Below are 17,849 nucleotides of genomic sequence, written 5' to 3' on the forward strand. Positions count from 1 at the left end.
CAGAGCCATCAGGGAGGTACATATCAAATCCGAATTCCGGGACTGCAAACACAGGTGTTCATCACTCTCCGGACACGTATTGTTCAACTTGCCACAGAGAAAAGAACTCCACATGAATACATGCACTTTGAAAAGGAAGAAAGGGGACTCTGGCTCAGGCAAGGAAAATCGTATAAAAATGGGTCAGACAGGACGGTCGGTGTGAAGCATAGAGGACCCTCTGCTGCAGCTGTCAAACCTGTGTCTCACCCGGTGGCAATCCCGGGCTCCACATTGACTTTTTTTTATAGTGGCTTTTTTTCATTTTTCTCAAAGTTTATATTTGGTACACTTAATAACTTTTATTAAATTAAAAATTAATAACTTGGAGCCTTGCATTTCTAAGATGTTTATCACATTCGGTTTCTCATGATAAGCCTATCTACTTCTGCTAATTCTGAGATGGGGAAAATGAACTGTCATGATTCCCGCTTGCACTAAAGGATTGTGACACGGGCTGACTTTGTGATGCCAGAGTCTTCTGTGCCATCACAGCGCAACTGTATGACATCCCAGAGTGCTAGAGCAGCACTGGCTCTGTGACATCACAAGGGGGATTTGTGAGATCTCAGGGTGGGCTGTGACATCCCAGGAGGCAGTGTGACATCTCAGGGGCTCTGTGACCTTACTGGGGAGGTCACTTCAAGCCAGCTCCCACTCACAGTTCCTCCCAGAGAAGTCCAAAGCTGCTCGTGCCCGGTGGCATCCCGTGTCCCTCTGGGTCCCCCTGCCCCTGGCGCTGCAGCCTCCCGCTGAGGATGTTCGAGGAGATCAAGCCCAGAGCCTGACACGGGGACAGGGGCTCAGGGCCGTCACAGTTAGAACAGGGAGACAGGGACCCCCTAGCAGCATCCCTGTGCCCCCAGGGCCAGAGCTTGGCCAGGGCTCCTTCACCCTCTTATGAAGGAGGGCTTGAGAGCACTTTAAAAATCCCCAGCAGGGGAGTAGCATAAAACAGCTTTAATATTAAGTGACAGCACCACAGAGTTCCTTGGCAAGAGTCACTCTGCTCCTGACTGGACACTTCAGGAACACCAAGGAAACAAAGCAACAACAAAACCAAACAAAATCCAGGCAATCAAACCAAAAAGGAGTCAAGAACTGTCCCGGTGTCTGTGTGTCTCTGTGTGTTTGTGTGTGTGTGTGTGCATGTGGGTGTGTGTGTGTGTGTGTGTGTGTGTGTGTGTGACGAAAGGACAGTGAGGGCAAGGATAAAAGGAATACAGCCTAAAAGCTAAACAGAACTGTGGAATAACACTTAACAATATTCAACTTTGCTTATAACTTCTATTAAGCTTCACAAATTAGCAAAAGAACAACTCTTAGCAGCATTTAACTTTGCTTACAGCTTGTGACTTTGTCGCTATAAGACACGTGAAAGCACGACGCGAGCCACCTGCTATTTTCAAGGTAAAGAGAAAAGTTTATTCTCCGACTCCAACTTTTATACTTTCCCAAAGGTGACATTGGATTGGAGAGTGAATGGGCCACCTGTCCAAAGACATTGGACAAAGCACTAGTACATCAAGTTTGTCCAGCCCCATAAAAGATTGTAAACAATATGTTGTTGACAGAAATTGTGTGGGAAGGTTCTCCAACAGAATGGAAACTCAGAAGGCTTTAGAAAATCTTAAGAATCAGGGTGACATGACTTAACCTTACTTCCAGGCCTGACTGGCTCAGCTATCCAAGGCAATCAAAGCCCTCAGAGAGCAGCATTTCTGCCACATTTCCCTGAGCACAGGCACTCCTGTGTGCACACAAAGAGTCACTACAAGGCACCTGTGAGAAATTCCCCTGAGCAAAGGGAAATGCTCCCTGTGGAGGCTTTGGCATCTCCCCAGGGGATGAAGGGTTGAGCCTGGAGCAGACAGTGTCTGTGATGAGCTCCAGAGGATCTGAGCCCAGGGGCTGCTGGCCAAGGCCCAGGCCCAGTGAGCATTTCTCAGCTGGCAGGGTGGCCTGAGAAGGGGAAAGGGGAATGCACCAGACCAGGAACCATGGAACCAAGGGACCATTGTTACACTGTGGGGCCATGTGAGAAGAAGTGACCATTGGGACACTGTGGGGCCTTGTGAGACCAAGGGACCATTGGGACACTGTGGGACCATGTGAGATCAAGAGACCATTGGGATACTGTGAGTCCTCATGGATTCATGGACACCACTGTGACACTGCTGGGCCTCATGGAAGCAAGGGGACCCTAGTGACGCCGTGTGCCTCAGTGGAATGTAGGCATCATTGTGACACTGTGAGGCCCCATCCAGCCAAGGCTCCATTGGGACACTGCGAGACCCCACGGAAACAAAGCTCCAGGGTAACACAGAGAGGCTGCCTGTAATCAGTGCTCCATTGTGACCCTGTGGAGCCAAAGGAGAGCGTTGTGACACTGCAAAGCCCCATGCTCCATTGGTCCAAAGGTCCATTGTGACATTGCAGGACTCATGGAACAGAGGAGTCACATGACACTGTGGGGCCTGTGGAACCATGGAGAACATTGTGACACTGCAAGGCCTCAAGGAATCATTAGGACTGTTATATGTCTATAGGATAATTCGTGCAAATAAAATTGTCGTCTATTTTATAGTCATGTGCTGTTAAATTATACTCTTATAGGAAGTTTTTAAATCGCACAAGCCAGCAACAGCGACTGCAACACCATGTCAAAGCCACCTGGACGAGAGAGGGAGGACTTTATTTACAAGCGAACGAAAGTGGCCAGCCCAGAGAGGGATCATGCATCAAGGTTGTCCGAGAAACACCCGGACGATAAATACACGATAAATATCCGAGACCGAGATAGTCAGAGCCATCAGGGAGGTACATATCAAATCCGAATTCCGGGACTGCAAACACAGGTGTTCATCACTCTCCGGACACGTATTGTTCAACTTGCCACAGAGAAAAGAACTCCACATGAATACATGCACTTTGAAAAGGAAGAAAGGGGACTCTGGCTCAGGCAAGGAAAATCGTATAAAAATGGGTCAGACAGGACGGTCGGTGTGAAGCATAGAGGACCCTCTGCTGCAGCTGTCCAACCTGTGTCTCACCCGGTGGCAATCCCGGGCTCCACATTGACTTTTTTTTATAGTGGCTTTTTTTCATTTTTCTCAAAGTTTATATTTGGTACACTTAATAACTTTTATTAAATTAAAAATTAATAACTTGGAGCCTTGCATTTCTAACATGTTCATCACATTCGGTTTCTCATGATAAGCCTATCTACTTCTGCTAATTCTGAGATGGGGAAAATGAACTGTCATGATTCCCGCTTCCACTAGAGGATTGTGACACGGGCTGACTTTGTGATGCCAGAGTCTTCTGTGCCATCACAGCGCAACTGTATGACATCCCAGAGTGATAGAGCAGCACTGGCTCTGTGACATCACAAGGGGGATTTGTGAGATCTCAGGGTGGGCTGTGACATCCCAGGAGGCAGTGTGACATCTCAGGGGCTCTGTGACCTTACTGGGGAGGTCACTTCAAGCCAGCTCCCACTCACAGTTCCTCCCAGAGAAGTCCAAAGCTGCTCGTGCCCGGTGGCATCCCGTGTCCCTCTGGGTCCCCCTGCCCCTGGCGCTGCAGCCTCCCCCTGAGGATGTTCGAGGAGATCAAGCCCAGAGCCTGACACGGGGACAGGGGCTCAGGGCCGTCACAGTTAGAACAGGGAGACAGGGACCCCCTAGCAGCATCCCTGTGCCCCCAGGGCCAGAGCTTGGCCAGGGCTCCTTCACCCTCTTATGAAGGAGGGCTTGAGAGCACTTTAAAAATCCCCAGCAGGGGAGTAGCATAAAACAGCTTTAATATTAAGTGACAGCACCACAGAGTTCCTTGGCAAGAGTCACTCTGCTCCTTACTGGACACTTCAGGCACACCAAGGAAACAAAGCAACAACAAAACCAAACAAAATCCAGGCAATCAAACCAAAAAGGAGTCAAGAACTGTCCCAGTGTCTGTGTGTCTCTGTGTGTTTGTGTGTGTGTGTGTGCATGTGTGTGTGTGTGTGTGTGTGTGTGTGTGTGTGTGACGAAAGGACAGTGAGGGCAAGGATAAAAGGAATACAGCCTAAAAGCTAAACAGAGCTGTGGAATAACACTTAACAATATTCAACTTTGCTTATAACTTCTATTAAGCTTCACAAATTAGCAAAAGAACAACTCTTAGCAGCATTTAACTTTGCTTACAGCTTGTGACTTTGTCGCTATAAGACACGTGAAAGCACGACGCGAGCCACCTGCTATTTTCAAGGTAAAGAGAAAAGTTTATTCTCCGACTCCAACTTTTATACTTTCCCAAAGGTGACATTGGATTGGAGAGTGAATGGGCCACCTGTCCAAAGACATTGGACAAAGCACTAGTACATCAAGTTTGTCCAGCCCCATAAAAGATTGTAAACAATATGTTGTTGACAGAAATTGTGTGGGAAGGTTCTCCAACAGAATGGAAACTCAGAAGGCTTTAGAAAATCTTAAGAATCAGGGTGACATGACTTAACCTTACTTCCAGGCCTGACTGGCTCAGCTATCCAAGGCAATCAAAGCCCTCAGAGAGCAGCATTTCTGCCACATTTCCCTGAGCACAGGCACTCCTGTGTGCACACAGACACAAAGAGTCACTACAAGGCACCTGTGAGAAATTCCCCTGAGCAAAGGGAAATGCTCCCTGTGGAGGCTTTGGCATCTCCCCAGGGGATGAAGGGTTGAGCCTGGAGCAGACAGTGTCTGTGATGAGCTCCAGAGGAGCTGAGCCCAGGGGCTGCTGGCCAAGGCCCTGGCCCAGTGAGCATTTCTCAGCTGGCAGGGCGGCCTGAGAAGGGGAGAGGGGAATGCACCAGACCAGGAACCATGGAACCAAGGGACCATTGTTACACTGTGGGGCCATGTGAGAAGAAGTGACCATTGGGACACTGTGGGGCCTTGTGAGACCAAGGGACCATTGGGACACTGTGGGACCATGTGAGATCAAGAGACCATTGGGATACTGTGAGTCCTCATGGATTCATGGACACCACTGTGACATTGCTGGGCCTCATGGAAGCAAGGGGACCCTAGTGACGCCGTGTGCCTCAGTGGAATGTAGGCATCATTGTGACACTGTGAGGCCCCATCCAGCCAAGGCTCCATTGGGACACTGCGAGACCCCACGGAAACAAAGCTCCAGGGTAACACAGAGAGGCTGCCTGTAATCAGTGCTCCATTGTGACACTGTGCAGCCAAAGGAGAGCGTTGTGACACTGCAAAGCCCCATGCTCCATTGGTCCAAAGGTCCATTGTGACATTGCAGGACTCATGGAACAGAGGAGTCACATGACACTGTGGGGCCTGTGGAACCATGGAGAACATTGTGACACTGCAAGGCCTCAAGGAATCATTAGGACTGTTATATGTCTATAGGATAATTCGTGCAAATAAAATTGTCGTCTATTTTATAGTCATGTGCTGTTAAATTATACTCTTATAAGAAGTTTTTAAATCGCACAAGCCAGCAACAGCGACTGCAACACCATGTCAAAGCCACCTGGACGAGAGAGGGAGGACTTTATTTACAAGCGAACGAAAGTGGCCAGCCCAGAGAGGGATCATGCATCAAGGTTGTCCGAGAAACACCCGGACGATAAATACACGATAATTATCCGAGACCGAGATAGTCAGAGCCATCAGGGAGGTACATCTCAAATCCGAATTCCGGGACTGCAAACACAGGTGTTCATCACTCTCCGGACACGTATTGTTCAACTTGCCACAGAGAAAAGAACTCCACATGAATACATGCACTTTGAAAAGGAAGAAAGGGGACTCTGGCTCAGGCAAGGAAAATCGTATAAAAATGGGTCAGACAGGACGGTCGGTGTGAAGCATAGAGGACCCTCTGCTGCAGCTGTCCAACCTGTGTCTCACCCGGTGGCAATCCCGGGCTCCACATTGACTTTTTTTTATAGTGGCTTTTTTTCATTTTTCTCAAAGTTTATATTTGGTACACTTAATAACTTTTATTAAATTAAAAATTAATAACTTGGAGCCTTGCATTTCTAACATGTTCATCACATTCAGTTTCTCATGATAAGCCTATCTACTTCTGCTAATTCTGAGATGGGGAAAATGAACTGTCATGATTCCCGCTTCCACTAGAGGATTGTGACACGGGCTGACTTTGTGATGCCAGAGTCTTCTGTGCCATCACAGCGCAACTGTATGACATCCCAGAGTGATAGAGCAGCACTGGCTCTGTGACATCACAAGGGGGATTTGTGAGATCTCAGGGTGGGCTGTGACATCCCAGGAGGCAGTGTGCCATCTCAGGGGCTCTGTGACCTTACTGGGGAGGTCACTTCAAGCCAGCTCCCACTCACAGTTCCTCCCAGAGAAGTCCAAAGCTGCTCGTGCCCGGTGGCATCCCGTGTCCCTCTGGGTCCCCCTGCCCCTGGCGCTGCAGCCTCCCGCTGAGGATGTTCGAGGAGATCAAGCCCAGAGCCTGACACGGGGACAGGGGCTCAGGGCCGTCACAGTTGGAACAGGGAGACAGGGACCCCCTAGCAGCATCCCTGTGCCCCCAGGGCCAGAGCTTGGCCAGGGCTCCTTCACCCTCTTATGAAGGAGGGCTTGAGAGCACTTTAAAAATCCCCAGCAGGGGAGTAGCATAAAACAGCTTTAATATTAAGTGACAGCACCACAGAGTTCCTTGGCAAGAGTCACTCTGCTCCTGACTAGACACTTCAGGAACACCAAGGAAACAAAGCAACAACAAAACCAAACAAAATCCAGGCAATCAAACCAAAAAGGAGTCAAGAACTGTCCCGGTGTCTGTGTGTCTCTGTGTGTTTGTGTGTGTGTGTGTGCATGTGGGTGTGTGTGTGTGTGTGTGTGTGTGTGTGTGACGAAAGGACAGTGAGGGCAAGGATAAAAGGAATACAGCCTAAAAGCTAAACAGAACTGTGGAATAACACTTAACAATATTCAACTTTGCTTATAACTTCTATTAAGCTTCACAAATTAGCAAAAGAACAACTCTTAGCAGCATTTAACTTTGCTTACAGCTTGTGACTTTGTCGCTATAAGACACGTGAAAGCACGACGCGAGCCACCTGCTATTTTCAAGGTAAAGAGAAAAGTTTATTCTCCGACTCCAACTTTTATACTTTCCCAAAGGTGACATTGGATTGGAGAGTGAATGGGCCACCTGTCCAAAGACATTGGACAAAGCACTAGTACATCAAGTTTGTCCAGCCCCATAAAAGATTGTAAACAATATGTTGTTGACAGAAATTGTGTGGGAAGGTTCTCCAACAGAATGGAAACTCAGAAGGCTTTAGAAAATCTTAAGAATCAGGGTGACATGACTTAACCTTACTTGCAGGCCTGACTGGCTCAGCTATCCAAGGCAATCAAAGCCCTCAGAGAGCAGCATTTCTGCCACATTTCCCTGAGCACAGGCACTCCTGTGTGCACACAAAGAGTCACTACAAGGCACCTGTGAGAAATTCCCCTGAGCAAAGGGAAATGCTCCCTGTGGAGGCTTTGGCATCTCCCCAGGGGATAAAGGTTGAGCCTGGAGCAGACAGTGTCTGTGATGAGCTCCAGAGGAGCTGAGCCCAGGGGCTGCTGGCCAAGGCCCAGGCCCAGTGAGCATTTCTCAGCTGGCAGGGTGGCCTGAGAAGGGGAAAGGGGAATGCACCAGACCAGGAACCATGGAACCAAGGGACCATTGTTACACTGTGGGGCCATGTGAGAAGAAGTGACCATTGGGACACTGTGGGGCCTTGTGAGACCAAGGGACCATTGGGACACTGTGGGACCATGTGAGATCAAGAGACCATTGGGATACTGTGAGTCCTCATGGATTCATGGACACCACTGTGACATTGCTGGGCCTCATGGAAGCAAGAGGACCCTAGTGACGCCGTGTGCCTCAGTGGAATGTAGGCATCATTGTGACACTGTGAGGCCCCATCCAGCCAAGGCTCCATTGGGACACTGCGAGACCCCACGGAAACAAAGCTCCAGGGTAACACAGAGAGGCTGCCTGTAATCAGTGCTCCATTGTGACCCTGTGGAGCCAAAGGAGAGCGTTGTGACACTGCAAAGCCCCATGGTCCATTGGTCCAAAGGTCCATTGTGACATTGCAGGACTCATGGAACAGAGGAGTCACATGACACTGTGGGGCCTGTGGAACCATGGAGAACATTGTGACACTGCAAGGCCTCAAGGAATCATTAGGACTGTTATATGTCTATAGGATAATTCGTGCAAATAAAATTGTCGTCTATTTTATAGTCATGTGCTGTTAAATTATACTCTTATAAGAAGTTTTTAAATCGCACAAGCCAGCAACAGCGACTGCAACACCATGTCAAAGCCACCTGGACAAGAGAGGGAGGACTTTATTTACAAGCGAACGAAAGTGGCCAGCCCAGAGAGGGATCATGCATCAAGGTTGTCCGAGAAACACCCGGACGATAAATACACGATAAATATCCGAGACCGAGATAGTCAGAGCCATCAGGGAGGTACATCTCAAATCCGAATTCCGGGACTGCAAACACAGGTGTTCATCACTCTCCGGACACGTATTGTTCAACTTGCCACAGAGAAAAGAACTCCACATGAATACATGCACTTTGAAAAGGAAGAAAGGGGACTCTGGCTCAGGCAAGGAAAATCGTATAAAAATGGGTCAGACAGGACGGTCGGTGTGAAGCATAGAGGACCCTCTGCTGCAGCTGTCCAACCTGTGTCTCACCCGGTGGCAATCCCGGGCTCCACATTGACTTTTTTTTATAGTGGCTTTTTTTCATTTTTCTCAAAGTTTATATTTGGTACACTTAATAACTTTTATTAAATTAAAAATTAATAACTTGGAGCCTTGCATTTCTAACATGTTCATCACATTCGGTTTCTCATGATAAGCCTATCTACTTCTGCTAATTCTGAGATGGGGAAAATGAACTGTCATGATTCCCGCTTCCACTAGAGGATTGTGACACGGGCTGACTTTGTGATGCCAGAGTCTTCTGTGCCATCACAGCGCAACTGTATGACATCCCAGAGTGATAGAGCAGCACTGGCTCTGTGACATCACAAGGGGGATTTGTGAGATCTCAGGGTGGGCTGTGACATCCCAGGAGGCAGTGTGACATCTCAGGGGCTCTGTGACCTTACTGGGGAGGTCACTTCAAGCCAGCTCCCACTCACAGTTCCTCCCAGAGAAGTCCAAAGCTGCTCGTGCCCGGTGGCATCCCGTGTCCCTCTGGGTCCCCCTGCCCCTGGCGCTGCAGCCTCCCGCTGAGGATGTTCGAGGAGATCAAGCCCAGAGCCTGACACGGGGACAGGGGCTCAGGGCCGTCACAGTTGGAACAGGGAGACAGGGACCCCCTAGCAGCATCCCTGTGCCCCCAGGGCCAGAGCTTGGCCAGGGCTCCTTCACCCTCTTATGAAGAAGGGCTTGAGAGCACTTTAAAAATCCCCAGCAGGGGAGTAGCATAAAACAGCTTTAAGATTAAGTGACAGCACCACAGAGTTCCTTGGCAAGAGTCACTCTGCTCCTGACTGGACACTTCAGGCACACCAAGGAAACAAAGCAACAACAAAACCAAACAAAATCCAGGCAATCAAACCAAAAAGGAGTCAAGAACTGTCCCGGTGTCTCTGTGTCTCTGTGTGTTTGTCTGTGTGTGTGTGTGTGTGTGTGTGTGTGTGTGTGTGTGTGACGAAAGGACAGTGAGGGCAAGGATAAAAGGAATACAGCCTAAAAGCTAAACAGAGCTGTGGAATAACACTTAACAATATTCAACTTTGCTTATAACTTCTATTAAGCTTCACAAATTAGCAAAAGAACAACTCTTAGCAGCATTTAACTTTGCTTACAGCTTGTGACTTTGTCGCTATAAGACACGTGAAAGCACGACGCGAGCCACCTGCTATTTTCAAGGTAAAGAGAAAAGTTTATTCTCCGACTCCAACTTTTATACTTTCCCAAAGGTGACATTGGATTGGAGAGTGAATGGGCCACCTGTCCAAAGACATTGGACAAAGCACTAGTACATCAAGTTTGTCCAGCCCCATAAAAGATTGTAAACAATATGTTGTTGACAGAAATTGTGTGGGAAGGTTCTCCAACAGAATGGAAACTCAGAAGGCTTTAGAAAATCTTAAGAATCAGGGTGACATGACTTAACCTTACTTGCAGGCCTGACTGGCTCAGCTATCCAAGGCAATCAAAGCCCTCAGAGAGCAGCATTTCTGCCACATTTCCTTGAGCACAGGCACTCCTGTGTGCACACAGACACAAAGAGTCACTACAAGGCACCTGTGAGAAATTCCCCTGAGCAAAGGGAAATGCTCCCTGTGGAGGCTTTGGCATCTCCCCAGGGGATGAAGGGTTGAGCCTGGAGCAGACAGTGTCTGTGATGAGCTCCAGAGGAGCTGAGCCCAGGGGCTGCTGGCCAAGGCCCTGGCCCAGTGAGCATTTCTCAGCTGGCAGGGCGGCCTGAGAAGGGGAAAGGGGAATGCACCAGACCAGGAACCATGGAACCAAGGGACCATTGTTACACTGTGGGGCCATGTGAGAAGAAGTGACCATTGGGACACTGTGGGGCCTTGTGAGACCAAGGGACCATTGGGACACTGTGGGACCATGTGAGATCAAGAGACCATTGGGATACTGTGAGTCCTCATGGATTCATGGACACCACTGTGACATTGCTGGGCCTCATGGAAGCAAGAGGACCCTAGTGACGCCGTGTGCCTCAGTGGAATGTAGGCATCATTGTGACACTGTGAGGCCCCATCCAGCCAAGGCTCCATTGGGACACTGCGAGACCCCACGGAAACAAAGCTCCAGGGTAACACAGAGAGGCTGCCTGTAATCAGTGCTCCATTGTGACACTGTGGAGCCAAAGGAGAGCGTTGTGACACTGCAAAGCCCCATGGTCCATTGGTCCAAAGGTCCATTGTGACATTGCAGGACTCATGGAACAGAGGAGTCACATGACACTGTGGGGCCTGTGGAACCATGGAGAACATTGTGACACTGCAAGGCCTCAAGGAATCATTAGGACTGTTATATGTCTATAGGATAATTCGTGCAAATAAAATTGTCGTCTATTTTATAGTCATGTGCTGTTAAATTATACTCTTATAAGAAGTTTTTAAATCGCACAAGCCAGCAACAGCGACTGGAACACCATGTCAAAGCCACCTGGACAAGAGAGGGAGGACTTTATTTACAAGCGAACGAAAGTGGCCAGCCCAGAGAGGGATCATGCATCAAGGTTGTCCGAGAAACACCCGGACGATAAATACACGATAATTATCCGAGACCGAGATAGTCAGAGCCATCAGGGAGGTACATCTCAAATCCGAATTCCAGGACTGCAAACACAGGTGTTCATCACTCTCCGGACACGTATTGTTCAACTTGCCACAGAGAAAAGAACTCCACATGAATACATGCACTTTGAAAAGGAAGAAAGGGGACTCTGGCTCAGGCAAGGAAAATCGTATAAAAATGGGTCAGACAGGACGGTCGGTGTGAAGCATAGAGGACCCTCTGCTGCAGCTGTCAAACCTGTGTCTCACCCGGTGGCAATCCCGGGCTCCACATTGACTTTTTTTTATAGTGGCTTTTTTTCATTTTTCTCAAAGTTTATATTTGGTACACTTAATAACTTTTATTAAATTAAAAATTAATAACTTGGAGCCTTGCATTTCTAACATGTTCATCACATTCGGTTTCTCATGATAAGCCTATCTACTTCTGCTAATTCTGAGATGGGGAAAATGAACTGTCATGATTCCCGCTTCCACTAGAGGATTGTGACACGGGCTGACTTTGTGATGCCAGAGTCTTCTGTGCCATCACAGCGCAACTGTATGACATCCCAGAGTGCTAGAGCAGCACTGGCTCTGTGACATCACAAGGGGGATTTGTGAGATCTCAGGGTGGGCTGTGACATCCCAGGAGGCAGTGTGACATCTCAGGGGCTCTGTGACCTTACTGGGGAGGTCACTTCAAGCCAGCTCCCACTCACAGTTCCTCCCAGAGAAGTCCAAAGCTGCTCGTGCCCGGTGGCATCCCGTGTCCCTCTGGGTCCCCCTGCCCCTGGCGCTGCAGCCTCCCGCTGAGGATGTTCGAGGAGATCAAGCCCAGAGCCTGACACGGGGACAGGGGCTCAGGGCCGTCACAGTTGGAACAGGGAGACAGGGACCCCCTAGCAGCATCCCTGTGCCCCCAGGGCCAGAGCTTGGCCAGGGCTCCTTCACCCTCTTATGAAGGAGGGCTTGAGAGCACTTTAAAAATCCCCAGCAGGGGAGTAGCATAAAACAGCTTTAAGATTAAGTGACAGCACCACAGAGTTCCTTGGCAAGAGTCACTCTGCTCCTGACTAGACACTTCAGGAACACCAAGGAAACAAAGCAACAACAAAACCAAACAAAATCCAGGCAATCAAACCAAAAAGGAGTCAAGAACTGTCCCGGTGTCTGTGTGTCTCTGTGTGTTTGTGTGTGTGTGTGTGCATGTGGGTGTGTGTGTGTGTGTGTGTGTGTGTGTGTGACGAAAGGACAGTGAGGGCAAGGATAAAAGGAATACAGCCTAAAAGCTAAACAGAACTGTGGAATAACACTTAACAATATTCAACTTTGCTTATAACTTCTATTAAGCTTCACAAATTAGCAAAAGAACAACTCTTAGCAGCATTTAACTTTGCTTACAGCTTGTGACTTTGTCGCTATAAGACACGTGAAAGCACGACGCGAGCCACCTGCTATTTTCAAGGTAAAGAGAAAAGTTTATTCTCCGACTCCAACTTTTATACTTTCCCAAAGGTGACATTGGATTGGAGAGTGAATGGGCCACCTGTCCAAAGACATTGGACAAAGCACTAGTACATCAAGTTTGTCCAGCCCCATAAAAGATTGTAAACAATATGTTGTTGACAGAAATTGTGTGGGAAGGTTCTCCAACAGAATGGAAACTCAGAAGGCTTTAGAAAATCTTAAGAATCAGGGTGACATGACTTAACCTTACTTGCAGGCCTGACTGGCTCAGCTATCCAAGGCAATCAAAGCCCTCAGAGAGCAGCATTTCTGCCACATTTCCCTGAGCACAGGCACTCCTGTGTGCACACAGACACAAAGAGTCACTACAAGGCACCTGTGAGAAATTCCCCTGAGCAAAGGGAAATGCTCCCTGTGGAGGCTTTGGCATCTCCCCAGGGGATGAAGGGTTGAGCCTGGAGCAGACAGTGTCTGTGATGAGCTCCAGAGGAGCTGAGCCCAGGGGCTGCTGGCCAAGGCCCTGGCCCAGTGAGCATTTCTCAGCTGGCAGGGCGGCCTGAGAAGGGGAGAGGGGAATGCACCAGACCAGGAACCATGGAACCAAGGGATAATTGTTACACTGTGGGGCCATGTGAGAAGAAGTGACCATTGGGACACTGTGGGGCCTTGTGAGACCAAGGGACCATTGGGACACTGTGGGACCATGTGAGATCAAGAGACCATTGGGATACTGTGAGTCCTCATGGATTCATGGACACCACTGTGACACTGCTGGGCCTCATGGAAGCAAGGGGACCCTAGTGATGCCGTGTGCCTCAGTGGAATGTAGGCATCATTGTGACACTGTGAGGCCCCATCCAGCCGAGGCTCCTTTGGGACACTGCGAGACCCCACGGAAACAAAGCTCCAGGGTAACACAGAGAGGCTGCCTGTAATCAGTGCTCCATTGTGACCCTGTGGAGCCAAAGGAGAGCGTTGTGACACTGCAAAGCCCCATGCTCCATTGGTCCAAAGGTCCATTGTGACATTGCAGGACTCATGGAACAGAGGAGTCACATGACACTGTGGGGCCTGTGGAACCATGGAGAACATTGTGACACTGCAAGGCCTCAAGGAATCATTAGGACTGTTATATGTCTATAGGATAATTCGTGCAAATAAAATTGTCGTCTATTTTATAGTCATGTGCTGTTAAATTATACTCTTATAAGAAGTTTTTAAATCGCACAAGCCAGCAACAGCGACTGCAACACCATGTCAAAGCCACCTGGACGAGAGAGGGAGGACTTTATTTACAAGCGAACGAAAGTGGCCAGCCCAGAGAGGGATCATGCATCAAGGTTGTCCGAGAAACACCTGGACGATAAATACACGATAATTATCCGAGACCGAGATAGTCAGAGCCATCAGGGAGGTACATCTCAAATCCGAATTCCGGGACTGCAAACACAGGTGTTCATCACTCTCCGGACACGTATTGTTCAACTTGCCACAGAGAAAAGAACTCCACATGAATACATGCACTTTGAAAAGGAAGAAAGGGGACTCTGGCTCAGGCAAGGAAAATCGTATAAAAATGGGTCAGACAGGACGGTCGGTGTGAAGCATAGAGGACCCTCTGCTGCAGCTGTCCAACCTGTGTCTCACCCGGTGGCAATCCCGGGCTCCACATTGACTTTTTTTTATAGTGGCTTTTTTTCATTTTTCTCAAAGTTTATATTTGGTACACTTAATAACTTTTATTAAATTAAAAATTAATAACTTGGAGCCTTGCATTTCTAACATGTTCATCACATTCGGTTTCTCATGATAAGCCTATCTACTTCTGCTAATTCTGAGATGGGGAAAATGAACTGTCATGATTCCCGCTTGCACTAAAGGATTGTGACACGGGCTGACTTTGTGATGCCAGAGTCTTCTGTGCCATCACAGCGCAACTGTATGACATCCCAGAGTGATAGAGCAGCACTGGCTCTGTGACATCACAAGGGGGATTTGTGAGATCTCAGGGTGGGCTGTGACATCCCAGGAGGCAGTGTGACATCTCAGGGGCTCTGTGACCTTACTGGGGAGGTCACTTCAAGCCAGCTCCCACTCACAGTTCCTCCCAGAGAAGTCCAAAGCTGCTCGTGCCCGGTGGCATCCCGTGTCCCTCTGGGTCCCCCTGCCCCTGGCGCTGCAGCCTCCCGCTGAGGATGTTCGAGGAGATCAAGCCCAGAGCCTGACACGGGGACAGGGGCTCAGGGCCGTCACAGTTGGAACAGGGAGACAGGGACCCCCTAGCAGCATCCCTGTGCCCCCAGGGCCAGAGCTTGGCCAGGGCTCCTTCACCCTCTTATGAAGGAGGGCTTGAGAGCACTTTAAAAATCCCCAGCAGGGGAGTAGCATAAAACAGCTTTAAGATTAAGTGACAGCACCACAGAGTTCCTTGGCAAGAGTCACTCTGCTCCTGACTGGACACTTCAGGCACACCAAGGAAACAAAGCAACAACAAAACCAAACAAAATCCAGGCAATCAAACCAAAAAGGAGTCAAGAACTGTCCCAGTGTCTGTGTGTCTCTGTGTGTTTGTGTGTGTGTGTGTGTGTGTGTGTGTGTGTGTGTGTGTGTGACGAAAGGACAGTGAGGGCAAGGATAAAAGGAATACAGCCTAAAAGCTAAACAGAGCTGTGGAATAACACTTAACAATATTCAACTTTGCTTATAACTTCTATTAAGCTTCACAAATTAGCAAAAGAACAACTCTTAGCAGCATTTAACTTTGCTTACAGCTTGTGACTTTGTCGCTATAAGACACGTGAAAGCACGACGCGAGCCACCTGCTATTTTCAAGGTAAAGAGAAAAGTTTATTCTCCGACTCCAACTTTTATACTTTCCCAAAGGTGACATTGGATTGGAGAGTGAATGGGCCACCTGTCCAAAGACATTGGACAAAGCACTAGTACATCAAGTTTGTCCAGCCCCATAAAAGATTGTAAACAATATGTTGTTGACAGAAATTGTGTGGGAAGGTTCTCCAACAGAATGGAAACTCAGAAGGCTTTAGAAAATCTTAAGAATCAGGGTGACATGACTTAACCTTACTTGCAGGCCTGACTGGCTCAGCTATCCAAGGCAATCAAAGCCCTCAGAGAGCAGCATTTCTGCCACATTTCCCTGAGCACAGGCACTCCTGTGTGCACACAAAGAGTCACTACAAGGCACCTGTGAGAAATTCCCCTGAGCAAAGGGAAATGCTCCCTGTGGAGGCTTTGGCATCTCCCCAGGGGATAAAGGTTGAGCCTGGAGCAGACAGTGTCTGTGATGAGCTCCAGAGGAGCTGAGCCCAGGGGCTGCTGGCCAAGGCCCAGGCCCAGTGAGCATTTCTCAGCTGGCAGGGTGGCCTGAGAAGGGGAAAGGGGAATGCACCAGACCAGGAACCATGGAACCAAGGGACCATTGTTACACTGTGGGGCCATGTGAGAAGAAGTGACCATTGGGACACTGTGGGGCCTTGTGAGACCAAGGGACCATTGGGACACTGTGGGACCATGTGAGATCAAGAGACCATTGGGATACTGTGAGTCCTCATGGATTCATGGACACCACTGTGACATTGCTGGGCCTCATGGAAGCAAGAGGACCCTAGTGACGCCGTGTGCCTCAGTGGAATGTAGGCATCATTGTGACACTGTGAGGCCCCATCCAGCCAAGGCTCCATTGGGACACTGCGAGACCCCACGGAAACAAAGCTCCAGGGTAACACAGAGAGGCTGCCTGTAATCAGTGCTCCATTGTGACCCTGGGGAGCCAAAGGAGAGCGTTGTGACACTGCAAAGCCCCATGGTCCATTGGTCCAAAGGTCCATTGTGACATTGCAGGACTCATGGAACAGAGGAGTCACATGACACTGTGGGGCCTGTGGAACCATGGAGAACATTGTGACACTGCAAGACTGCAAGGCCTCAAGGAATCATTAGGACTGTTATATGTCTATAGGATAATTCGTGCAAATAAAATTGTCGTCTATTTTATAGTCATGTGCTGTTAAATTATACTCTTATAAGAAGTTTTTAAATCGCACAAGCCAGCAACAGCGACTGGAACACCATGTCAAAGCCACCTGGACAAGAGAGGGAGGACTTTATTTACAAGCGAACGAAAGTGGCCAGCCCAGAGAGGGATCATGCATCAAGGTTGTCCGAGAAACACCCGGACGATAAATACACGATAAATATCCGAGACCGAGATAGTCAGAGCCATCAGGGAGGTACATCTCAAATCCGAATTCCGGGACTGCAAACACAGGTGTTCATCACTCTCCGGACACGTATTGTTCAACTTGCCACAGAGAAAAGAACTCCACATGAATACATGCACTTTGAAAAGGAAGAAAGGGGACTCTGGCTCAGGCAAGGAAAATCGTATAAAAATGGGTCAGACAGGACGGTCGGTGTGAAGCATAGAGGACCCTCTGCTGCAGCTGTCCAACCTGTGTCTCACCCGGTGGCAATCCCGGGCTCCACATTGACTTTTTTTTATAGTGGCTTTTTTTCATTTTTCTCAAAGTTTATATTTGGTACACTTAATAACTTTTATTAAATTAAAAATTAATAACTTGGAGCCTTGCATTTCTAACATGTTCATCACATTCGGTTTCTCATGATAAGCCTATCTACTTCTGCTAATTCTGAGATGGGGAAAATGAACTGTCATGATTCCCGCTTCCACTAGAGGATTGTGACACGGGCTGACTTTGTGATGCCAGAGTCTTCTGTGCCATCACAGCGCAACTGTATGACATCCCAGAGTGATAGAGCAGCACTGGCTCTGTGACATCACAAGGGGGATTTGTGAGATCTCAGGGTGGGCTGTGACATCCCAGGAGGCAGTGTGACATCTCAGGGGCTCTGTGACCTTACTGGGGAGGTCACTTCAAGCCAGCTCCCACTCACAGTTCCTCCCAGAGAAGTCCAAAGCTGCTCGTGCCCGGTGGCATCCCGTGTCCCTCTGGGTCCCCCTGCCCCTGGCGCTGCAGCCTCCCGCTGAGGAT

The sequence above is a fragment of the Lonchura striata genome, chromosome 37 (assembly GCF_050655825.1).
Source record: "Lonchura striata isolate lonStrDom1 chromosome 37, ASM5065582v1, whole genome shotgun sequence".
Lineage (NCBI taxonomy): Eukaryota > Metazoa > Chordata > Aves > Passeriformes > Estrildidae > Lonchura > Lonchura striata.